Source organism: Pelophylax lessonae (genome assembly GCF_965119305.1).
Source record: "Pelophylax lessonae genome assembly, chromosome: 2".
In the NCBI taxonomy this organism is placed as follows: domain Eukaryota; kingdom Metazoa; phylum Chordata; class Amphibia; order Anura; family Ranidae; genus Pelophylax; species Pelophylax lessonae.
The window spans coordinates 736,634,923-736,661,325 of NC_138769.1; the positions used below are offsets into that span (position 1 = coordinate 736,634,923).

The 26,403-nt window shown below is 47.6% G+C and overlaps 1 long non-coding RNA gene across 1 annotated transcript in view; it reads left to right on the top strand.

Moving 5' to 3' along the window:
- The first annotated feature begins 585 nt into the window (after window positions 1–585).
- The window catches only part of LOC309547180, a 38,825-nt gene continuing 13,007 nt past the window's right edge, over window positions 586–26,403 (top strand). The window contains exon 1 of the long non-coding RNA XR_014224960.1: window positions 586–708. This is a non-coding gene — a long non-coding RNA (uncharacterized lncRNA). The remainder of the gene's footprint in view (window positions 709–26,403) is intronic.

Sequence of the window (26,403 nt, forward strand, 5' to 3'; positions counted from 1 at the left end):
GCAAATTATTCCATCACTGACCCCTCTAGAGATGTGCAGAACATCGCTTCATCCCATCCCCCTCTTGACAAAGCCATATTGATATATTCTGCAGATTATGCCACCACTGACCCCCCTAGAGATCTGCAGCACATCGCAACATCCCATCCCCCTCCCCCCCCTGATAGATCTATATTGAGATATTCTGCAGATTATTCCATTACTGACATCTCTAGAGATCTGCAGAACATCGCTCTACCCCATCCCCCTCCTGACAGATCCCTATTGAGATATTCTGCAGATTATCCCATCACTGTCCTCTCTAGAGATCAGCAGAACATCGCTCCCTCCCATCCCCCTCCTGACAGATCCCTATTGAGATATTCTGCAGATTATCCCATCACTGACCCCTCTAGAGATCTGCAGAACATTGCTCCCTCCCATCCCCCTCCTGACAGATCCATATTGATATATTCTGCAGATTATTCCATCACTGACCCTTCTATAGATCTGCAGAACATTGCTCCATCCCATCTCCTCCCCGGACACATACATACCAAGTCTGTGATGCAGTTTGTGTATCTTCTATTTCCATCCCCCCCCTCCCCCTCCCCCTCACTCCATGGACTCATTTCTCCTCTTGTCCTGGTAGAGAAGTGTTCTGTGATGGGTTTGTGTCTGCCATACCAACCAGAGCCGGCCCAGAGGGTCCAACACACCCGCAACCCGGTGAGTGCACCCTTTATTGTCCCCCATAAACCACGGGGGTTCAGCCAGACCCCCCTCTTGGTATCATAAGACGATGCAAAGATAGTGCAATCAGCACCTCCCTAGAACAGATTTGTGTGGCCCGATTCCTGAGTGATGCAAACCCTGATCTATACATGCGTCTTCATATCATTTACCAGTAATAGTGCGTTACAGAGTTGTACATTGCGCCCATCGATCGTTTTTTATTCTTCGCAGCACTTGTTGCTGCAACTTCCATATAAGGGGTAGAAAATCCCTGAGGAATCGACGCTGCCTGCGATTCATTCTGTGTTTACAGAGCTCAGGGCTGGGAGTGGTGGCCGGGGCCCCATCCGCCTCTCTCCGGGGGGGGGCGAATATAATTATAATTTCTACCATAAACCGCAAAATGATATCAGAGAGCAGGAAAGAGGAACAGCGAACCGATCGTCCTTTCCGGGACTGAGATCTTATCAGGAAAGAGGGAAAGGAAACAAAGTATATATACTGTATATATATATATATATATATATATATATATATATATATATATATATATATATATATATATATATATATATATATATATATATATAGACTATATAGTATAATATAATATAATATATAGTGTGAGATATATACTGGAACATCCATTAATGTCTAAACCGCTGGGTGAAAATGTCCAAATTGGGCCCAAAGTGCCAATATTTTGTGTGGCCACCATTATTTTCCAGCACTGCCTTAACCCTCTTGGACATGGAGTTCACCAGAGCTTCACAGGTTTCCACTGTAATCCTCTTCCACTCCTCCATGATGACATCACAGAGCTGGTGGATGTTAGAGACCTTGCACTCCTCCACCTTCCGTTTGAGGACGCCCCACAGATGCTCAATAGGGTTTAGGTCTGGAGACATGCTTGGCCAGTCCATCACCTTTATCCTCAGCTTCTTTAGCAAGGCAGTGGTCATCTTGGAGGTGTTTGGGGTGGTTATCATGTTGGAATACTGCCCTGCGGCCCAGTCTCTGAAGGGAGGGGATCATGCTCTGCTTCAGTATGTCACAGTACATGTTGGCATTCATGGTCCCCTCAATGAACTGTAGCTCCCCAGTGCTGGCAGCACTCATGCAGCCCCAGACCATGACACTCCCACCACCATGCATGACTGTAGGAAGACACACTTGTCTTTGTACTCCTCACCTGGTTGCCGCCACACACGCCTGACACCATCTGATCCAAATAAGTTTATCTTGGTCTCATCAGACCCCAGGACATGGTTCCAGTAATCCATGTCCTTAGTCTGCTTGTCTTCAGCAAACTGTTTGCGGGCTTTCTTGTGCATCATCTTTAGAAGAGGCTTCCTTCTGGGACGACAGCCATGCAGACCAATTTGATGCAGTGTGCGGCGTATGGTCTGAGCACTGACAGGCTGACCCCCCACCCCTTCAACCTCTGCAGCAATGCTGGCAGCACTCATACGTCTATTTCCCAAAGACAACCTCTGGATATGACGCTGAACACGTGCACTCAACTTCTTTGGTCGACCATGGCGATGCCTGTTCTGAGTGGAAGCTGTCCTGTTAAACCGCTGTATGGTCTTGGTCACCGTGCTGCAGCTCAGTTTCAGGGTCTTGGCAATCTTCTTATAGCCTAGGCCATCTTTGTGTAGAGCAATAATTCTTATTTTCAGATCCTCAGAGAGTTCTTTGCCATGAGGCGCCATGTTGAACTTCCAGTGACCACTATGAGAGAGTGAGAGCGATAACACCAAATTTAACACACCTGCTCCCCATTCACACCTGAGACCTTGTAACACTAACGAGTCACATGACCCCGGGGAGGGAAAATGGCTAATTGGGCCCAATTTTGACATTTCACTTAGGGGTGTACTCACTTTTGTTGCCAGCGGTTTAGAGATTAATGGCTGTGTGTTGAGTTATTTTGAGGGGACAAACCATGTATATCTTACTATCCATAGGCAACACTTTAGGAATCTTTACAGGTCACCCTTTTAGATTTACAAAGGAGATCTGATTCTGGAATTACTGCTCATGATCTGACGTTAGCGGTGATACTTCCCATGTTTGGGACGATCGCTGTTTGCTTGTATGCAGGACTGACGCATGCATTCACCTTTGCACTCGAGCACAAGGAGAGGAGGGGTGCTTTAAATTGTTTTTTTTTAGTTATTTATTTATTTTTCTAATTTTACATTGTCGCTTTACATTTTTTTTTTTAACCACTTAAGGACCAGGTCTTTTTCTGCCACTTAAAATCAGTATTTTTTACTTGGAATGGGGACAAACATCTCTTAAAATCTTAAAAAGACTTAAAAATCTCCGTAGGTGACTATTAAAAATCTTAGATGACAATCTTCTTTCCTAAGCCAGAACACTGAAGATGGGTGGTGGATGGGTCTTCCAGCATGACAATGACCCAAAACATACCGCCAAGGCAACAAAGGAGTGGCTCAAGAAGAACTACATTAAGGTCATGGAGTGGCCTAATCAGTCTCCAGACCTTAATCTTATAGAAAATTTATGGACGGAGCTGAAACTTCGAGTTGCCAAGAGACAGCCAAGGAACCTTAAGGATTTGGAGAAGATCTGTAAAGAGTGGGCCAAAATCCCTCCTGAGATGTGTGCAAACCTGGTCACCAACTACAAGAAACGTCTGACCTCTGTGCTTCCCAACAAGGGTTTCTCCACCAACTACTTAGTCGTGGTTTGCTTGGGGATCAAATACTTATTTTACTCACTGAACTGCAACTCAATTTATAACATTTGTATCATGTATTTTTTTTCTGGATTTTTGGTTGATATTCTGTCTTTATCATCTAAAATACACCTATGATAAAAATTATAGACCCTTCATTTCTTTGTAAGTGGGCAAATTTACACAATCTACAGGGGGATCAAATCATTATTGTCCCCACTGTATGTAATAAATATCTACCGGACGACCAACGATGTACCGGCACGTCGCTGGACTTCAAGTGGGTATACCGGGATGATGCCTGCAGCTGACAACATTCGATGTTTGGCTCTCCTGTAAAAGCTAATTAGCCACATTGGTCAGGCACTGAAAGATCCTAACCCTCCAAAGCTTACTGAAGTCATTAACATTGTCCAAATGCATGCCAGCTACGGAATTATGTTTGCTTCAGCTAATGGTAACCTTGGTAAGATGGCGGTTAGATAGGAAGTGTGGAAAAATTGGTATGACTCCCATTACAAGGTGTGAGGTGTGGCTTCACTGAGGTTATTATTTTTCTACTCCTTGATCTTCTTCTTCTTCTTCCTTCTCCCTTCTTCTTTCTTCCTTCTCCCCTCTTCTTTCTTCTTCTTTCTTCCTTCTTCTTTCTTCCTTCTCCCCTCTTCTTTCTACTTTCTTCCTTCTCCCCTCTTCTTTCTTCCTTCTCCCCTCTTCTTTCTTCCTTCTCCCCCTCTTCTTTCTTCCTTCTCCCCTCTTCTTTCTTCCTTCTCCCCTCTTCTTTCTTCTTTCTTCCTTCTCCCCTCTTCTTTCTTCCTTCTCCCCTCTTCTTTCTTCCTTCTCCCCTCTTCTTTCTTCCTTCTCCCCTCTTCTTTCTTCCTTCTCCCCTCTTCTTTCTTCCTTCTCCCCTCTTCTTTCTTCCTTCTCCCCTCTTCTTTTTTCCTTCTCCCCTCTTCTTTCTTCCTTCTACCCTCTTCTTTCTTCCTTCTCCCCTCTTCTTTCTTCCTTCTCCCCTCTTCTTTCTCTCCTCTTCTTTCTTCCTTCTCCCCTCTTCTTTCTTCCTTCTCCCCTCTTCTTTCTTCCTTCTCCCCTCTTCTTTCTTCCTTCTCCCCTCTTCTTTCTTCCTTCTCCCCTCTTCTTTCTTCCTTCTCCCCTCTTCTCCCCTCTTCTTTCTTCCTTCTCCCCTCTTCTTCCCTCTTCTTTCTTCCTTCTCCCCTCTTCTTTCTTCTTCTCCCCTCTTCTTTCTTCTTCTCCCCTCTTCTTTCTTCTTCTCCCCTCTTTGCAGCCTTCTCTCGCAGTGGACCGTTTGATCCATTTGCGGCCATGTTTTGGGGGTGCTTCGACTGAGGGTTGGGTTGCCCCGGGCCCATTCCACAGGTAGTTCCCAGTTGGGGTGGCTGGACTGTGTGTGGCAACTCTGGCTCCTCTCGATCACCCTTTAGACATGGCGCTCGTAGCGCCTAGGTTTAATTTGCTATCGCACTCTTGTAATGTGCCCTGCGTGGCAACTTTAAGCTTTAAGTTGTATGCGGTCTTTCAAACGCAATTGTTTTGGGAAAAAATACATTTCACTGCATTAAAAAAAAAAAAACAGTTAAGTAAGCCCAATTTTTTTTGTGTATATATATATTTTAGCAAAGACTCTGGAGAATAAAATGGCGGTCGTTGCAATATTGTTTGTCACGTGGAATTTGCGCAGTGGTTTTCAAATGCAATTATTTGGGAAAAAATACATTTCACTGCAATTAAAAAAAACTAAACAGTAAAGTTAGCCCAATTTTTTTTGTATAGTATGAAAGATGATGTGACGCCGAGTAAATAGATACCTTACATGTTACGGTTTAAAATTGTGCACACTCGGGGAATGGCGACAAACTACGGTACTTAAAAATCTCCATAGGCGACGCTTTAAAAAATGTTAACGGTTAACAATTCTAAGTTACAGAGGAGGTCTTTTTCTAGAATTATTGCTCTCGCTCTGGCAATCATGGGGATACCTCATATGTGTGGTTGGTTTTCATTTGCGGCCGCGACATACGTATGCGCTTTCTTTCGTGCGCTAGCTCACGGCGACGTGGGCACTTTAAAGAAAAAAAAAAACATTTTTTTATTTTTAGCACTGTTTAAAAAAATAAATAAAATCGGATCACTTGTATTGCTGTGAGAAGGAATGTAAACATCCCTTGTGACAGTAATAGGCAGTGACAGGTACTCTTTATGGAGGGATCGGGGGGGAATGTGACAGTAATAGGAGTGACAGGTACTCTTTATGGAGGGATCGGGGGGGAGGGGGGTAATGTGACAGTAATAGGAGTGACAGGTACTCTTTATGGAGGGATCGGGGGGAATGTGACAGTAATAGCAGTGACAGGTACTCTTTATGGAGGGATCGGGAGGAATGTGACAGTAATAGGCAGTGACAGGTACTCTTTATGGAGGGATCGGGGGGGAATGTGACAGTAATAGGCAGTGACAGGTACTCTTTATGGAGGGATCGGGGGGGAATGTGACAGTAATAGGCAGTGACAGGTACTCTTTATGGAGGGATCGGGGTGGAATGTGACAGTAATAGGCAGTGACAGGTACTCTTTATGGAGGGATCGGGGGGGAATGTGACAGTAATAGGAGTGACAGGTACTCTTTATGGAGGGATCGGGGGGAATGTGACAGTAATAGGCAGTGACAGGTCCTCTTTATGGAGGGATCGGGGGGGAATGTGACAGTAATAGCAGTGACAGGTACTCTTTATGGAGGGATCGGGGAGGAATGTGACAGTAATATGCAGTGACAGGTACTCTTTATGGAGGGATCGGGGGGAATGTGACAGTAATAGCAGTGACAGGTACTCTTTATGGAGGGATCGGGGGGGAATGTGACAGTAATAGCAGTGACAGGTACTCTTTATGGAGGGATCGGGAGGAATGTGACAGTAATAGGAGTGACAGGTACTCTTTATGGAGGGATCGGGGGGAATGTGACAGTAATAGGCAGTGACAGGTACTCTTTATGGAGGGATCGGGGGGAATGTGACAGTAATAGCAGTGACAGGTACTCTTTATGGAGGGATCGGGGGGGAATGTGACAGTAATAGGAGTGACAGGTACTCTTTATGGAGGGATCGGGGGAATGTGACAGTAATAGGCAGTGACAGGTACTCTTTATGGAGGGATCGGGGGTATGTGACAGTAATAAGCAGTGACAGGTACTCTTTATGGAGGGATCGGGGGTCTAAAAGACACCAAACCCCTCCATTGCACTTCAAAGTATTCAAAATGGCAAAATCAGCATTTTTGAATGACTAATCAGTGGTTGCGGACATGGTGCAGGGGGTGATTAGAGGCAGGGCCGGCATTAGGGGGGGGCAAACTGGGAAACTGCCCAGGGCCCCAGATGTCCAGGGGCCCCGGGCCCCGTGCAGGGCCGGACTGGCCAATCTGCAGGGGTCGGCAAGGTGTCTGCACACGGACACTGGTGTCCGTGAGCGGTCCTTGCAGTGTCCGCCGCGCCGCAAGTGTCACTCTGCCCATCTGCCGAGAAGAATCTCAGTTCAATCCCCGGTGCGATGTGAACGCTCGGGGGCGGAGCCTCAGGCCTCCCTCGGATTTTGTCCGCTCCCGCCTCCTGCTTGGCTCTACCTCTTGGCATTGCCCACAAAGTCGAGTGGTGGTGGAGACTGGAGAGAGACCTGCGTGCGCGGCTGCGCAGTGATCTCTCTCTCTGTGACTGACTCTGGGCTGGCTGGGGGAGGGACTGTCTGACTGACCAGGAGAAGAAAAGGAGGATGGTAACGGTAGGTTGTGTGGACTCACTGAACTGGAGGTCTGGGAAGGGAACCCTGCTTGGCCTGCTCTAAGGGGGATCTATGGGGGACCTGGGATGGCTGACCTGCCTGCCCTTGCCTGCTCTAAAGAGGGATTTATAAATATGGGGGACCCTCACCCTGGCCTAGGCCTGCTCTAAAGGGGGATCTAGGGGGTCCCCCTAGATCCCCCTTTAGAGCAGGCCTAGGCCAGGGTGAGGGTCCCCCATATTTATAAATCCCCCTTTAGAGCAGGCAGGTCAGCCATCCCAGGCCCCCCCCCCCTAGATCCCCCTTTAGAGCAGGCCTAGGCCAGGGTGAGGGTCCCCCATATTTATAAATCCACCTTTAGAGCAGGCAGGTCAGCCATCCCAGGTCCCCCACAGATCCCCCATTAGAGCAGGCCAGGGGGAGGGTCCCCCATATTTATACATCCCCTTAAGAGCAGGCAAGGGAGTCCCTTGCCTGCTTTAAAGGGGGATGTATAAATATGGGAGACCCTCACCCTGGCCTATGCCTGCTCTATAGGGGGATCTATGGGGGACCTGCCTGCCCTTGCCTGCACTAAAAGGGGATCTATGGGGGATGGTGGACCTGCCTGCCCTTGTCTTCTCTAAAAGGGGATCTATGGGGGGCCTGCCTGCCCTTGCCTGCTCTAAAGGGGGATGTATAATTATGGGGCACCCTCACTCTGGCCTGCTCTAAAGGGGGATCTATGGAGGACCTGCCTCCCTTACCTGCTCTAAAGAGGGATGTATAAATATGGGGGACCCTCACCCTGGTCAGGCCTGCTCTAATGGGGATCTATGGGGGACCGGCCTGTGGTCACTCTGCATTGAAAGGGGAATGCTGTGGTCACTCTGCATTGAAATGGGGCACGCTGTGGTCAGTCTGCATTGTAAGGGGGCACGCTGTGGTCAGTCTGCATTGAAAGGGGGCACGATGTGGTCTCTCTGCGTTGAAAGGGGGCACGCTGTTGTCTCTCTGCATTGAAAGGGGGCACGCTGTGGTCAGTCTGCATTGAAAGGGGGCACGCTGTGGTCTCTCTGCATTGAAAGGGGGCACGCTGTGGTCAGTCTGCATTGAAAGGGGGCACGCTGTGGTCATTCTGCATTGAAAGGGGGCACGCTGTGGTCAGTCTGCATTGAAAGGGGGCACGCTGTGGTCAGTCTGCATTGAAAGGGGGCACGCTGTGGTCACTCTGCATTGAAAGGGGGCACACTGTGGTCAGTCTGCATTGAAAGGGGGCACACTGTGGTCAGTCTGCATTGAAAGGCGGCACGCTGTGGTCAGTCTGCATTGATGGGGCACGCACTGCATGATTTTACCTTTTATGAACAAGAAATCAACGTTGTGCTGGTATGACGACGCAATGCTATGGGGCTGGTATGTAATTTTTTCCAGGGCTGGTTTTCATACCCAGTCCGGCCCTGGCCCCATGTCACTGTCAGCAGCGGGCTCCATTTTACAAAGGGGCCCCGTCACTGTCAGGAGCCGGCTTCATCTTCCAAAGGGCCCCCAGCCGCCCCCTGTCAGTGTCACGCTGCCTCCGCTCCACTATGTGCCGGCGGGCGGATACAATGCGCTGCGCAGCGCTGTGCTGACTGTGGCCTTAAAGCCTTGTCTACACTGGATTTTTTCTTGATGAAAAATTCATAGTTGCATTGATTTTGTTATATTTTATTTATTCTATTTAATTTTATTTAATTAAAGCATATTTTCATGTAGTTGTATGTTTTATTTGGCTAAATTGATTAAATGCGCCTATATTTTTGGTAGAATATAAAAAAATTTAGGGCCCCACTTTTAGGTTTGCCCAGGGCCACACTTTGTCTAAAACCGGCCCTGGTTAGAGGCTGTGGACATGGTGCAGGGGGTGGTAAGAGGCAACAGATATGGTACGGGCAGTGATAAGTAGCTGCGGACATGGTTCGGGGGGTGATCATCGGCTGCGGACATGGTGCGCGGGAGGATCAGTGGCTGCGGACATGGTGCACGGGAGGATCAGTGGCTGCGGACATGGTGCAGATGGTGGTCAATGGCTGCGGACATGGTGCAGGGGGTGATCAGTGGCTGCGGACATGGTGCAGGTGGTGGTCTGGTCAGAGGCTGTGGACATGGTGCAGGGGGTGGTCAGAGGCTGCAGATATGGTGCAGGGGGTGGTAAGAGGCAACTGACATGGTGCAGGGGGTGGTAAAACGCTGTGGACATGGTGCAGGTGGTGGTCTGGTCAGAGGCAATGGACATGGTGCAAGGGATGATCAGTGGCTGCAGACATGGTGCAGGGGGTGGTCAGAGGCTGCGGACATGGTGCAGGTGGTGGTCTGGTCAGAGGCTGTGGACATGGTACAGGGGGTGGTAAGAGGCAACAGATATGGTACGGGCAGTGATCAGTGGCTGTGGACATGGTTCGGGGGGTGATCAGCGGCTGCAGAAATGGTGCGGGGGGTGATCAGCGGCTGCAGACATGGTGCAGATGGTGGTCAATGGCTGCGGACATGGTGCAGGGGGTGATCAGTGGCTGTGGACATGGTTCGGTGGGGGGTTAAGCGGCTGCAGAAATGGTGCGGGGGGTGATCAGCGGCTGCAGACATGGTGCAGATGGTGGTCAATGGCTGCGGACATGGTGCAGGGGGTGATCAGTGGCTGCAAACATGGTGCGGGGGGTGATCAGCGGCTGCGGACATAGTGCGGGGGGTGATCAGCGGCTGCGGACATGGTGCTGGGGGTGATCAGCGGCTGCGGACATGGTGCGCGGGGGGGTGATCAGTGGCTGCGGACATGGTGCAGATGGTGGTCAATGGTGCAGGGGGTGGTGCAGGGGGTGGTAAGAGAAAACTGACATGGTGCCGGGGGTGGTAAGAGGAAACTGACATGATGCAGGGGGTGGTAAGACACTGTGGACATGGTGCAGTTGGTGGTCTGGTCAGAGGCAACGGGCATGGTGCAGGGGGTGGTAAGACGCTTTGGACATGGTGCAGGGGGTGGTAAGAGACAACTGACATGGTGCAGGGGGTGGTAAGAGACAACTGACATGGTGCAGGGGTTGGTAAGACGCTGTGGACATGGTGCAGGGGGTGTTAAGAGACAACTGACATAATGCAGGGGGTAGTAAGAGACAACTGACATGGTGCAGGGGGGTGGTAAGACACTCTGGACATGGTCCAGGGGGTGGTAAGAGACAACTGACACGGTGCAGGGGTTGGTAAGACGCTGTGGACATGGTGCAGGGGGTGGTAAGACGCTTTGGACATGGTGCATGTGCTGGTCTGGTCAGAGGCAGCGGGCGTGGTGTGGGGGGTGATCAGTGGCTGCGGACATAGTGCAAGGGGTGATTAGTGGTTGCACACATGGTTCGGGGGGTATCAGTGGCTGCGGACATGGTGCAGGTGGTGCTCTGGTCAGTGACTGCGGACATTGTGCAGGGGGTGGTAAGACGCTGTGGACATGGTGCAGGTGGTGGTCTGGTCAAATGCTGCGGACATGGTGAGGGGGGTAGTCAGAGACTGTGGAGTGGTCAGGGGTCTGGTCTTACCTGCTAATGTGATAACGAGGCGCCGTCGCTGTGCTGAGACCGAGTGCCTCACTTTCAAAAATAGCGCCAGGTGGCGCCATTACGTCACTGCGCATCACCCGCTCTGCCGAGCATGTACAAATTTTCCCAAGCCCGGCAGGCTTCGGGAATGGCACATGCACAGTTGCACTTTTGGCCTGCAGTCACATTGTTAATGGGCGCCACTGCAGAAATTTTGCCTTGACAAAAAGGCACTTTGGACATCGAGGGGCAAAGGGGCAGGTGCTCAAACACCCTCCGCCCCTGCACGTACCTGAGGTTTAGAATAGGGGTGGGAGTAGATTTATACTTAGTTAGGTAATGACTGGAATTCCACTTTAACCACTTTCTGACCGAAAGAATGCTACAGCGCAGTCGTCCAGTTCTGGGAGGGTGTCTACTGACCTCCTCCCAGAACCCTGCCCAACTGCGTGCCCTCGGGGCATGCATCGGGCGCACTCTGTGAAAGCTGTGTCCTTATGATCACAGAGGCCCTTTACCATGTGATCGGTTGTTTCCAATCACAACTGATCACATGTAAAAAATGGCAGTTATAGGCATTTCCTTTCTTTAGTGATGTCACTGTGTGACGAAAGGAAAGCTGATAACTGGCCCTCCTGTAACATGGGACATTAATCAGGGCACTGATTATCTGTGCAGCCCCAACAGTGACAAACAGTGTCCATCAGTGCAGCATATCAGTGCCCATCAGTGCCACCTTAACAGTACAGCCTTTGTCATTGTCTCCTCATCAGTGTAGCATATCAGTGCCACCTTATCAAAGCCCATCAGTGCCACCTTATCAATGCAGCCTCATCATTTCCTCCTCATTAGTGCCCATCAGTGCAGCTTATCAGCACCCATCAGTGCCACCTTATCAATGCAGCCTCGTCATTGCCTCTTCATCACTGCCCATCAGTGCCACCTTGAGAGTGCAGCCTTGTCATTGCCTCCTCATCAGTGCCACCTTGACAGTGCAGCCTTGTCATTGCCTCCCCATCAGTGCCCATCAGAGCAGCTTATCAGTGCCCATCAGTGCTGCCTTACCAGTGCAGCCTTGCAATTGCCTCATCAGTGCCCATCAGTGCAGCTTATCAGCGCCCATCAGTGCCACCTTATCGGTGCAGCCTTGTCATTGCCTCCTCATCAGTGCCCATCAGTGCCACCTTGACAGTACAGCCTCGTCATTGCCTCCTCATCAGTGCCCATCAGTGCAGCTTATCAGCACCCATCAGTGCCGCCTTATCAGTGCAGCCTTATCATTGCCTCCTCATCCGTGCCCATCAGTGCCACCTTGACAGTACAGCCTCGTCATTGCCTTCTCATCAGTGCCCATCAGTGGCATCTTATCAGTGCAGCCTTATCATTGCCTCCTCATCAGTGCCCATCAGTGCCACCTTGACAGTACAGCCTCGTCATTGCCTCCTCATCAGTGCCCATCAGTGCAGCTTATCAGCGCCCATCAGTGCAACCTTATCAGTGCAGCCTTATCATTGCCTCCTCATCAGTGCCCATCAGTGCCACCTTGACAGTACAGCCTCGTCATTGCCTTCTCATCAGTGCCCATCAGTGCCATCTTATCAGTGCAGCCTTATCATTGCCTCCTCATCAGTGCCCATCAGTGCCACCTTGACAGTACAGCCTCATCATTGCCTCCTCATCAGTGCCCATCAGTGCAGCTTATCAGCGCCCATCAGTGCCACCTTATCATTGCCTCCTCATCAGTGCCCATCAGTGCCACCTTGACAGTACAGCCTCGTCATTGCCTTCTCATCAGTGCCCATCAGTGCCATCTTATCAGTGCAGCCTTATCATTGCCTCCTCATCAGTGCCCATCAGTGCCACCTTGACAGTGCAGCCTCGTCATTGCCTCCTCATCAGTGCCCATCAGTGCAGCTTATCAGTGCCCATCAGTGCTGCCTTATAAGTGCAGCCTCGTCATTGACTCCTCATCAGTGCCCATCAGTGCAGCTTATCAGTGCTGAAAAACAAGGAAAAAGTTGGGGTTTTGTTTGAGAATTTTTGGTCTTTCTTTGTTTAGCAAAAAATAGAAAAAGCCCCAGTGGTGATTAAATACCAACAACAAAAAGTTCTATATGTGTGAAAAAATGACAAAACTTTCATTTGGGAACAGTGTAGCATGACTGCGCAATTGTCTTTCAAAGTGTGACAGCGCTGAAAGCTTAAAATTGGCCTGGGCAGGAAGGGGGTGAAAGTGCCCGGTAGGCAAGTGGTTAAAACTCCCAACAAACTCCCTCCCCCCTTTCCTCCAGACTCCCCCCTTCGACTAAAAATGCGGCTGTGCCTCTTGTGCTCATTCCTCCAGAGTGGGGACGCTCTATCACTGGAGATGTGTTACCTGCCAGATCACCAGGTAAAAACAGCCAAAAAAAAAAAAAAGAAAACAAATGCAGCCCCCAAATTTAATGATTGGTAAGTTCCAATATGTTACATCTTTGGTTTTGGGTTTAATACTACTTTCATCCATTTTTTCCTTACCTTTCATTTATAAAATATCATTATTATAATACATAAATATACAGTATACTTTGTTTTCTTTTTAAGTTTCTTTCCTGCTTTTCACCTACTGAATATTATTAGATATTATAATTATTATTATTATTATTATTATTATTATTATTATGTCTTTCATTTCATATAGAACAACTGTTTTGGGTGCCCTCACTCTCTTTTTTTTTAAATTATCTACAATTAATTAACCACTTTAATACAGGGCACTTCCCTCCCTTCCCGCCCAGGCCAATTTTCCCCTTTTAGCGCTGTTGCATTTTGAATGACAATTGCGCGGTCATGCAACACTGTACCTACACCAAATTTATGTCATTTTCCCCCCACAAATAGAGCTTTCTTTTGGTGGTATTTGATCACCTGTGCGATTTTTACTTTTTGCTAAACAAATAAAAAAAGACAGAAAAGTTTGAAAAAAAAAAAAAAGTTTTTTTGTTTATGTTATACAATTTTGTAAATAAATAAGATTTTTCCTGCACTGATGAGCACTGATGAGACTGCACTGACAGGCACTGATGAGGAGGCAATGGTGGGGTGGCACTGATGGGGTGGCACTGATGGGGTGGCACTGATAGGCGGCACTGATAGGCGGCACTGATAGGCACTGATATGTGGCACTGATAGGTAGCACTGATATGCAGCATTGGTGGGCACTGATAGGCGGCACTGCTGGGCACTGATAGGCGGCATTGATGGGCACTGATAGGCGGCACTGACAGGCACTGATAGGTGGCACTGACAGGCACTAATGGGCACTGATAGGCAGCACTGGTGGGCACTGATGGGCGGCACTGATCGGCACTGACGGGCGGCACTGATGGGCACTAATGGGCACTGATAGGCGGCACTGGTGGGCAATAATGGGCACTGGTGGGCGACACTAAAGGATGGCAATGATGGGCACTTGTGGGCAGCACTGATAGGGAGGACACTGGTGGGCATCACTGATGGGGAGGGCAATGGGGGGCTCCCTGAGCCCTGATTGCCATCCCTGGTGGCCATAGTGGGCATCCCTGGGGTCATAGTGGGCATCCCTGGTGGTTCTAGTGGCATCCCCCCCCCGAGGGTCTGCACTGGTAATCAATGATCTGATTACCAGTGCCGACCCCCCCCCCTGTCAGGGGAGCCGCCGATCGGCGCTCCTTTACTCGTGCCTGTCAGGCACGAACTAAGGAAAGCCGATCAACGGCTGTTCCTGTTTTACTATGTGACCAGCCGTGATTGGACACGGCTGATCACATGGTAAAGAGCCTCCGTCAGAGGCTCTTTACCGAGATCGGAGATGCAGGGTGTCAGGCTGACACCTCGCATCACCGATCGCCGCTCTGCGCGCCCCCGGGGGGCGCCCAGAGCGGTGTTATCCTGCCGCCGTCATATGACGTCCGGTCAGGATAACACAACCACATTCCCGCCGTCATTTTGTAATAGGGCGGGCGGGAAGTGGTTAATATTGTAGAAGATTTATTCTATAATTTCTCCCCTTACAATTTATCTACAGATTATCATTATTATAACAAAAAAAAATTGATTTTTTTTTTTTCTTTTTTAGTTTCTTTGTTACTTTTCATCTACGGATGAATTTTTTTTCCATAATACATTTTTATTTTGAAATAGTATTATTATTACTGTTATTATTTTTGTAGTAGTGTATGTATCATTATCTTTCATCTTGAGTTTATATTTATTATTGTTACTATATACATTTTTTTTTCCTTTTTTTATGGTTCTACAGTTTACTTTATATTTATTATATACTATACAGTATATATGTGTGTATATATATATATATATATATATAGTTTTTTATTATTATTATTATTATTATTTGTAGTAGTATATGTATCCTTATCTATAATCTACAGTTTATTATTGTTATATATATTTTTTTTATTTTACTTTTTCTTATGGTTCTCCATTTTGTTTTGTTTTTCCTTTCTTTTCATATATAGTTTACTCTGTATTTATTTTATAATTATATATATATATATATATATATATATATATATATATATATATATATACACACACATTTTTATGTATTTTTTTATTTTTCTCTTTATTTAAATTTCATGTACACATTTTTAATATTCCTTCTTTTTCTCTTTATTTACTTTTCATGCACATATGTTTAGTATTCCTTCTTTTTCTTTTTCTCCTTATTTACTTTCTTTGTACAGATTTATAGTATTCCTTTTTTTTTCTCTTTATTTACTTTTCATGTGCAGATTTTTTATGTTCCTTTGTTTTCTTTTTCTCGTTATTTACTTTCCTTTTGTACAGATTTAAGTATTCCTTCTTTCTCTTTTTATTTACTTTTCATGTACACGTTTTTAGTATCCCTTTTTTTCTCCTTATTTACTTTTCATGTACACATTGTTAGTATTCCTTTTTTTTTCTCTTTATTTACTTTTCATGTACAGATTTTTAAGCGCCGGTTCACATTACCGCGACGCTACTTGCAGGGGCGACCTCCGAGATCGCGGTGCGAGCAGCGCGCCGCGACCTCGGAGAGGCCGCCACGGACTTCATAACATTGAAGTCTATGGCGGTCGCCTCCTGGTCGCCCCAAAGAAGCTCCGGACCCTTTTTCTAGGTCGGAGCGACTTGTGTCGCTCCTATTAGAACGGGTCCGCAGCTTCCCTATGGGAGGCGACCTGCGGCGACCTGTGAGGCGACCAGGTCGCCTCACAGGTCGCCCCAGTGTGAACCGGCACTAATATTCCTTTGTTTTCTTTTTCTCTTTATTTATTTTCATTTTGTACAGATTTTTAGTATTCCTTCTTTTTCTCCTAATTTACTTTTCATGTGCAGATTTTTAATATTCCTTTGTTTTCTTTTTCTCTTTATTTACTTTCTTTGTATTTTTATATTTTGTATTTTTATGTTTAGTATTCCTTTTTTTTCTCCTAATTTACTTTTCAAGTGCAGATTTTTAGTATTCCTTCTTTTTATCTTTATTTACTTTTCATGTACAGCTTTTTAGTATTCCTTCTATTCCCTTTTCTTTCTTTCTCTACATTTTCCTATTTGTCACCATGCTATAGTTATAAATGACTTGACCTGCATGACAACATTTTGAAAAGTCCCACCCAGATGTTAGTCGGAGACCCCGGGGGCCCTCCTCCAGACACTGTACACTTGTCTACCTTCCATACTCTTTGGCTGGGTTGGTATTCCATTGTGGAGACACGTGGAATTTGTTTTATCTATTCATGGCTTGGCGCTCACTTGTCCCCCCTACGTGTCCTTGGAGCTCCTTTCAGTACGCTAAATATAATCCGGACCTTTTGGCACAAAGACATTGAAGTGGAGAAGTACAAAGGGCGGAATGTGTGCGGAGGTTGGAGGGGAATTGTATATTGTTGATGGATAGATTGATGCATTTTCTGATTTGCAATAATAGACATCCATCAAAGAATTTCCACCTGTTATCACCTGGTAAGCAGTAAAGAGTTTAAGAGTTTGTTTAGCCAAATTGCTTTAGCAGTTTTGGACAGAGTTGGAAAAGACCCCCCCCCCCTTCTTCTATTAGTCCTGTCCCCCATTACCAACAAAATAGGAAGTAATGGAAAATACCTTTTACAGTTGTCACCAGAACAGGAACAGAGGGAAGAGATCCTGCTTCAGTGATAACTGTCCACAGGGGATTTCTTCTTATTTTGGTAAGATTTGCTCTCATTTCTTTGTAGCAAACCCCCCCCCCCCCGTAGGGACTGCACATGAACTGGATTCCCCACTCCTGCACAGCCAGGCACGCCAAATCTTCACAAGCACCCAGAGTCAGAGAACAGTCCGTGACTTTGTTTTTTTTTTTTTTTTTATTAGAGGGTTATTAACTTGGATAGGGATGGAAAATTATGGGATGCCCACTTGACTTCAGCAACTTCAGGGACATTCTTCCTATATACAGGTGCATCTCATACAATTAGAATATTGTCAAAAAGTTAATTAATTTTGGTAATTCAATTCAAAAAGTGAAACTCCTATAATTTTATATAGATGGGTTACACACAGAGTGATATATTTCACGCATTTCTTTCTTTTAATTTTGATGATTTTATGGCTTACATCTAGTGACACCCCAAAATTCAGTATCTCAGAAAATTAGAATATTACATGTGACCAATAAAAAAAAGGATTTTTAATACAGGAATGTTGTCTTAGTGAAAAGTCTGTCCATGTACAGTATAGGATGCACTCAATACTTGGTCGGGGCTTCTTTTGCATGAATTACTGCATCAATGCGGTGTGGCATGGAGGCGATCAGCCTGTGGCACTGCTGACGTGTTATGGAAGCCCAGGTTGCTTTGATAGCGGCCTTCAGCTCATCTCTATTGTTGGGTTTGGTGTCTCTCGTCTTCCTCTTGACAATACCCCGCACAGATTCTCTATGGGGTTTAGGTCAGGCCAGTTTGCTGGCCAATGAAGCACAGTGATACCATGATCATCTGACCAGGTATTGGCAGTTTTAGCAGTGTGGGAAGGTGCCAAGTCTTGCTGGAAAATGAAATCAGCATCTCCATAAAGCTGGTCAGCTGAGGGAAGCATGAAGTGCTCTAGAATTTCCTGGCAGAGGGCTGCGCTGACTTTGGACTTGATAAAACACAGTGGACCAACACCAGCAGATGACATGGCTCCCCAAATCTTCACTTCCGGTAACTCTACCATACAGGACTGATTGGTGGAATGCTGCAGAGATGGATGTTCTTCTGGAAGGTTCTCCTCTCTACAGAGAAACTCTGAAGCTCTGTCAGAGTGACCATTGGGTTCTTGGTCTCCTCCCTGACTAAGGCCCTTCTCCCCCGATTGCTCAGTTTGGCTGAGTGAAACACTCTAGGAAGAGTCCTGGTGGTTCCAAACTTCTTCCATTTACGTATGATGGAGGCCACTGTGCTCATTGGGACCTTGAATGCTGCAGAAATGTTTCCGTACCCTTCCCCAGATCTGTGCCTCCATACAATCCTGTCTTGGAGATCTACAGACAATTCCTTGGACTTTATGGCTTGGTTTGTGGTTTGTTGGTTTGGACATTGTAACGGAACCATGACCACAATGTGCTTGTGGGCTTACATCACAATACTGCTTCCTTCAGTCTTGAACATAGATATCCGATATTCTAGCCGCCCTCCATACAAAACTAGCCGAGAATAGTTTGTATAAGATCTGGAACATTTATTGAACTTCAGTCTTGAACATAGATATCCGATATTCTAGACGCCCTTCATACAAAACTAGCCAAGAATAGTTTGTATAAGATCTGGAACATTTTTTGAACTTCATTCTTGAACATAGATATCCGATATTCTAGCCGCCCCCATACAAAACTAGCCGAGAATAGTTTGTATAAGATCTGGAACATTTATTGAACAAACTCACACATGGCCAGAGGCTCTAATAGGCTTCAAAAAAGGGTGGGCCGGGGCGCAGAGCACTGCACCCAGTTGTATGACAATAGCGAATGGATATTTGCTATTATAACACTGATTCTCCTCCCAGCCAATCAGGAAGCGGGTTGTGAGACCCCTTTCCTGATTTGTTGAAAATAGCAGCGATTTTACTGGCCATTGGCCAGGAAGAGGGAGGAGACTCACAGCCACTCAGGGAAAGAGGAGGTAAGAATGCTGGCTGTCCAGCTGTCCGTACCGCTGGGGGGGGGGGGTGGGGGTGGTGGATTCGCCTGCCAGTCGGCTGGCCGTCCGTCCCGCTGAGGGGGGGTGGTGAATTTGCCGCACCCCCCTCAAATTATCATGCTCCAGCCACCACTGCTTTCCGGATGCACTGTACATCTCCTAGAGTGAGCATTCCCCTATGCACCTAAAAGTAGTAGTCCATACATTTCTGTAAATGGGAGTACATCCGATTATGCCAGAGCGGAAGAGCTGTATTAGTGTCTCTAAAATCTGCAAAGTACATAGGCGAGATATGACTCTACCACCACTGGCATAGCCGGTACTAGCCAGTAAGTCAAGTGGCACAGCTGCCCAGCCAGGTAGTAATAATATAAATTCGGTAACGCCATTCCCGCCTCAACCTCAGGTTGTCGTAAAATAAAAAAATTGAGTTTCCGTCTGTTATTAGCCCAACTAAAAGAAACAAATAATGTGTCCAGGGTTTTAAAAAATGATTTAGGCACTGGGATAGGCATATAAGATGGCACGTACAAACATTTAGGTAAAAGAATCATCTTTATGAGATTGGTTCTCACCGCCACCAACAAGGGGAGCCTGGCCCAGACATTGAGCTTAGTTTTAATCATCTGGAGTAAGGGGTCTAAATTTGCCCTCAAAGCGTAAGAGGGAGAAAATGTAATAATAATCCCAAAGTATTTGAACGAGGACACTACCCTAAGGAGGCTTGGAGTGTCACCATAGGACAGGGCCCAAGATGAAAAAGGCATTAAGGCCAATTTCTGCCAATTATTTTTTTAGGCCTGAATAGGTGGCAAATTTATCAATCATTTGCATTGCTGCTCTTGTTTCCAGCATATACAGAATAAGGTCATCTGAATACAGACCTATATTGTCAGCCCTTTCACCCATGGAGATGTCCTTCAGGAGAGGAGACTGCCGAAATCTCAATGCTAAGATCTCAATAGCCACTGCAAATAATAAAGGAGACAGGGGGCAACCCTGCCTGGTGCCCCTATGAAGTTGTATGGATGGGGACAATAAGGCTGGCCATACATGGGCTGAATTTCAAAAGAACATTCTTTCGCAAATCAGAAATTTTGTGCGTTTCGTGATTCGATGGCGCCACCATTGATTTCGAAATTCGACCACTCAATCCTTCAATTTCACCTTATATTGCTACAGAAAATAATATTTGCGGCCTGGGAATCTTCTTATCTTTCTGGGAATTTTCTTTTCTTGCACTCATGCACATTTCTTTTTTAAATATATTTCTCGCACGATTCTCCCATTATTGATTAGAACGTTTTTAGTTTTCCAAAAAATGTACAACATGCCAGATCACTCAAATTCGATGACCGCACGAAGATCGGGCGTTGCTGCGGCCCACTAATGGTGCGAAATTCGAACAAAAATTCTTAGACAAGATTTTCGAAATAATATTCTTACGAAATTCGACCCATGTATGGCCAGCCTAAACCATTGACCAAAAGATGGGAAGTAGGATCCCTATAACCACTTCTGTACCGGACCTTTTTCTGACACTTGTTGTTTACAAGTTAAAATCGGTTTTAGCGTCGGTTCACACTACGGCGTTCCGACTTAGGGGGCGACCTGTGAAGTCACGTGCAGCGTGACTTCGGCACGACTTGCTCGGACTTCATAAAATGAATGTCTATGCAAGTCGCTCCGAGGTCGCCCCGAAGTAGTACAGGACCCTTTTTCTAAGTTGGAGTGAATTGTGTCACTCCTATTAGAACGGCTCCTGTACTACACTATGGGAGCGTGACAGACCGCGACTTGTCAGGCTTACAAGTCGCAGTCCAAGTCGGATCAATGTGAATGCAGTCTTATTTTTTGCTATAAAATTACTTAGAACCCCCAAACATTATATATATCTTTTTTTTTAGCAGAGACCCTAGAGAATAAAATGGAGATTGTTGCAATATTTTTTATCACACCGTATTTGCGCAGCGGTCTTACAAACGCAATTTTAAGGGAAAAAAATCTTTTTTTTTAATTAAAAAATAAGAAAACAGTAAAGTTAGGCCAATTTTTTTCTATAATGTGAAAGATGATGTCACGCCGAGTAAATAGATACCCAACATGTCATGCTTGAAAATTGGGCAACAAACATTGGTACTTAAAATACCCCATAGGCGACACATTAAAAATCTCTACAGGTTACCAGTTTAGAGTTACAGAGGAGCTCAAATTATTTCCCTCGCTCTAACGATCGCGGTGATACCTCACATTTGTGGATTGAACACCGTTTACATATGTGGGCGTGACTTGCGTATGCATTCGCTTCTGCGCGCGAGCTAACGGGGACGGGGCGCTTTCATTTTTTTTTTTTACTATTTATTTTATCTTTTATTTTTACACAGTTTTTTTTTTTTAAAAAATGTTTTTGATCACTTTTATTCCTATTACAAGGAAAGTAAACATCCCTTGTAATAGAAAAAAGCAGGACAGGTCCTCTTTAATGTGAGATCCGGGGTCAAAAAGACCTCACACCTCACATCTACACTAAAAAACAAAAATAAAAAAAGTCATTTTTTTATCTTGAAAAAAAAATTTGCTCTTTGAATCGGTTGCTAGAAAGCGATGTATGACGTCGCTCCGGTCCTCCAAAGGCCACAGAGTCGAGTGAGGGCCATCTTGCCCTCACTTGACTTCCTGCCTGAGGGGACAGCAGACCGGATCATTTTCCCCTCTACCGATGGGTCCAGTAAGCAGGGAAAACGACTGGGAAGCGGCAGGAGGGACACCTCTTCCGCCGCACATAAGGGTGTTCCCTCGGTGAATCCGCCACTGGGACCACCCTTATGTTAAAGCGGACCGCCCGCAGTTTCAAAAAATACCGGGGTTATGGGGCTATCTGCTGCCATAACCCTGCCTATCAGTGATAGGCAGGGTTATGGCCTATCGTAGTAGTACCGACGTAAAACTGCGGCGGGCGGTCCCGAAGTGGATAAAGAATAGAGACCCATTTTTGAAACTTAGTACCAAAGCCAAAGGAACGTAACGCAGCCATAAGGAAGGGCCACTCTATCGAGTCAAAGGCTTTCGCAGTGTCTAACGAAGCCAGTGCGCAAGACTTAAAGAATTTCTTTGAGCTCTACGGATATTGATAGATGTGAACTTTCCTGGCATGAAGCCAGTTTGGTCCGGGTAAATTATTCTAATAGTCGTCTGACCAAGTATTTTGTTGCGAGTATTTTGTAGTCTATATTTAATAAAGAAATTGGGTGATAAGTCAGATGGGTCCTTATCAGGTTTAGGTATAAGGACCACAGTGGCAGAGGACATGGATGGTGGCAATCTTCCCTCCCGGGAAAGCTGTAGAATATGTTTGCATTAAACTAGGGGCAAGATATCGTCAATATATCTCCAAGGGTAGACCATCTGGTCCCGATGCTTTCCCTTTACCCATAGATGTCACTGCTTCCCTGACCTCATCCTCTGTTATATCCGCCTCCAACTCCTCCCCTCGTACACTGCACCTTTTTATAGGCCATCAGTGGAGACTGAACCAGCTGATATTACCAGTTGCCTACCGGGCAATTTCACCCTCTTCCTGCCCAGGCAATGACAATTGCGCGTTCATGAAACGATGTACCCAAAAGAAACTTTTATCATTTCTTTCACACAAATAGAGCTTTCTTTTGGTGGTATTTAATCACCACTGGGGGTTTATTTTTTGCTGAACAAACAAAAAAAGACTGAAAATTTGAAAAAAAAAACTGTTTTCATAGTTTGTTATAAAATTTTACAGACAGGTAATTTTTCTCCTTCACTGATGTGCACTGATGAGGCGGCACAGATGGGCATTGATAGGCTACACTGATGGGCATTGATAGGCTGCACTGATGGGCACGGATAAGATGGCACTGATAGGCACTGATAAGGTGGCACTGGTGGGCACTGATGGGTGGCACTGATAGGTGGCACTGAAGGGCACTAATAGGTGGCACTGATAGGCACTGGTAGGTGACAATGATAGGCAGCATTGATAATGAGGCACTGATTGGCAGCACTGATAGGCAATGATAGTTGGCACTGGTGGGCATTGATAGGTGGCACTGGGGGTATTGATAGGTGGCACTGATGGGCATTGATAGGCACTGGTAGGTGACACTGATAGGCAGCACTGATGATGAGGCACTGATTGGCAGCAATAATAGGCACTGATAGGTGGCGCTGGTGGGCACTGATAGGGGGCACTGGTGGGCATTGATACGTGGCACTGGTGGGCATTGATACATGGCACTGGTGGGCATTGATAGGTGGCACTGATGGACACTGATAGGCACTGGTAGATGAGACTGATAGGCAGCATTGATGATGAGGCACTGATTGGCAGCACTGATAGGTGGCACTGGTGGGCACTGATAGGCACTGGTAGGTGACACTGATAGGCAAACCTGATAATGAGGTACTGATTGTCAGCATTGATAGGCACAAATAGGTGACACTTGTGGGCACTGATAGGTGGCACTGGTGGGCATTGATAGGTGGCACTGGTGGCCACTGGTAGATGACACTGATAGACAGCACTGATGATGAGGCACTGATTGGCAGCACTGATGGGGACTGATAGGTGGCACTGGTGGGCACTGATAGGTGGCACTACTGGGCACAGTTGAGGTGGCAGTGCCTCTCCTTCTTCAGGACCGATGTCCCTCTGACAGTAGCCGGTGATCGGCTTTTTTTTTTTCTCCTTGATTACTGACTCTGTTTATATCATGTGATCCGCTGTCATTGGCTGACAGCTGATCATGTGGTAAGGGGCCGGGACATACATGGACGCCCTCCCGGCAATTTAGGCCCATGTTGTAGACGTCTTTCTGCTATAACATGGGCAGGAAGAGGTTAATTTGCACTGACAAGGGGCAGGATTGCTTTCTAATTACTGATAGATTTCAGCTGGTGTCTTGGCTTCCCTTGGTCTGATGAGACCAAGATAAACTTATTTGGTTCAGATGCAGTGGTGGGATTCAGCCGGTTCGCACCGGTTCCATAGAACCGGTTGCTAACTTTCTGCAAGTTCGCAGAACCGGCTGAATCCCTCTGCGCGTCTGAGGAAGCGCAGGACAATTGAATGTCCCGCGCTCGGACAGACGTGGCGGCCGGGGGGCGGAGCAGTGCACTCCTCCCCGCCCATTCTGTGACAATAGCGAATGAGAATTAGCTATTGTCACATGATCCTCCTCCTGGCCAATCAGGGAGCGGGTCCTCCCGCTTCCTGATTGGCTGAAAGGCAAACACCGTGCCATTGGACGAGGAGGAGGCGCCGCGGGAGGACTCGGAGACGCGGGGAGCCGACTGCGAGACCGTCCATGAGGTAAGTGCATGGGTCTCGCGGGGGGGATCGCTGGCACTCTGCAATTGGGGGGCAATGTTGTGGCTGGCACTCTGCAATTTGGGGCAATGCTGTGGCTGGCACTCTGCAATTGGGGGCAATACTCTGGCTGGCACTCTGCAATTGGGGGCAATACTCTGGCTGGCACTCTGCAATTTGGGGCAATACTCTGGCTGGCACTCTGCAATTGGGGGCAATACTCTGGCTGGCACTCTGCAATTGGGGGCAATACTCTGGCTGGCACTCTGCAATTGGGGGCAATACTCTGGCTGGCACTCTGCAATTGGGGGCAATGTTGTGGCTGGCACTCTGCAATTTGGGGCAATGCTGTGGCTGGCACTCTGCAATTGGGGGCAATGCTGTGGCTGGCGCTCTGCAATTGGGGGCAATACTCTGGCTGGCGCTCTGCAATTGGGGGCAATACTCTGGCTGGCGCTCTGCAATTGGGGGCAATACTCTGGCTGGCGCTCTGCAATTTGGGGCAATGCTGGGGCTGGCACTCTGCAATTGGGGGCAATGCTGTGGCTGGCGCTCTGCAATTGGGGGCAATACTCTGGCTGGCACTCTGCAATCATTAGGGGCAATGCTGTGGCTGGCACTCTGCAATCATTGGGGGCAATGCTGTGGCTGGCACTCTGCAATCATTGGGGGCAATGCTGTGGCTGGCACTCTGCAATTTGGGAGCAATGCTGTGGCTGGCACTCTGCAATCATTGGGGGCAATGCTGTGGCTGGCACTCTGCAATTTGGGAGCAATGCTGTGGCTGGCGCTCTGCAATTGGGGGCAATGCTGTGGCTGGCGCTCTGCAATTGGGGGCAATACTCTGGCTGGCGCTCTGCAATTGGGGGCAATACTCTGGCTGGCGCTCTGCAATTGGGGGCAATACTCTGGCTGGCGCTCTGCAATTTGGGGCAATGCTGGGGCTGGCACTCTGCAATTGGGGGCAATGCTGTGGCTGGCGCTCTGCAATTGGGGGCAATACTCTGGCTGGCACTCTGCAATCATTAGGGGCAATGCTGTGGCTGGCACTCTGCAATTTGGGAGCAATGCTGTGGCTGGCACTCTGCAATCATTGGGGGCAATGCTGTGGCTGGCACTCTGCAATTTGGGAGCAATGCTGTGGCTGGCACTCTGCAATTGGGGGCAATGCTGTGGCTGGCGCTCTGCAATTGGGGGCAATACTCTGGCTGGCACTCTGCAATCATTAGGGGCAATGCTGTGGCTGGCACTCTGCAATCATTGGGGGCAATGCTGTGGCTGGCACTCTGCAATCATTGGGGGCAATGCTGTGGCTGGCACTCTGCAATTTGGGAGCAATGCTGTGGCTGGCACTCTGCAATCATTGGGGGCAATGCTGTGGCTGGCACTCTGCAATTTGGGAGCAATGCTGTGGCTGGCGCTCTGCAATTGGGGGCAATGCTGTGGCTGGCGCTCTGCAATTGGGGGCAATACTCTGGCTGGCGCTCTGCAATTGGGGGCAATACTCTGGCTGGCGCTCTGCAATTGGGGGCAATACTCTGGCTGGCGCTCTGCAATTTGGGGCAATGCTGGGGCTGGCACTCTGCAATTGGGGGCAATGCTGTGGCTGGCGCTCTGCAATTGGGGGCAATACTCTGGCTGGCACTCTGCAATCATTAGGGGCAATGCTGTGGCTGGCACTCTGCAATTTGGGAGCAATGCTGTGGCTGGCACTCTGCAATCATTGGGGGCAATGCTGTGGCTGGCACTCTGCAATTTGGGAGCAATGCTGTGGCTGGCACTCTGCAATCATTGGGGGCAATGCTGTGGCTGGCACTCTGCAATCATTGGGGGCAATGCTGTGGCTGGCACTCTGCAATCATTGGGGGCAATGCTGTGGCTGGCACTCTGCAATTTGGGAGCAATGCTGTGGCTGACACTCTGCAATCATTGGGGGCAATGCTGTGGCTGGCACTCTGCAATCATTGGGGGCAATGCTGTGGCTGGCACTCTGCAATCATTGGGGGCAATGCTGTGGTCACTGTGCATTGAAAGGGGGGCACGCTGGTCTCTCTGCATTGAAAGGGGGGCACGCTGGTCACTGTGCATTAAAGGGGGCATGTACACTGGTCACTGCATTAAAAGGGGCACGC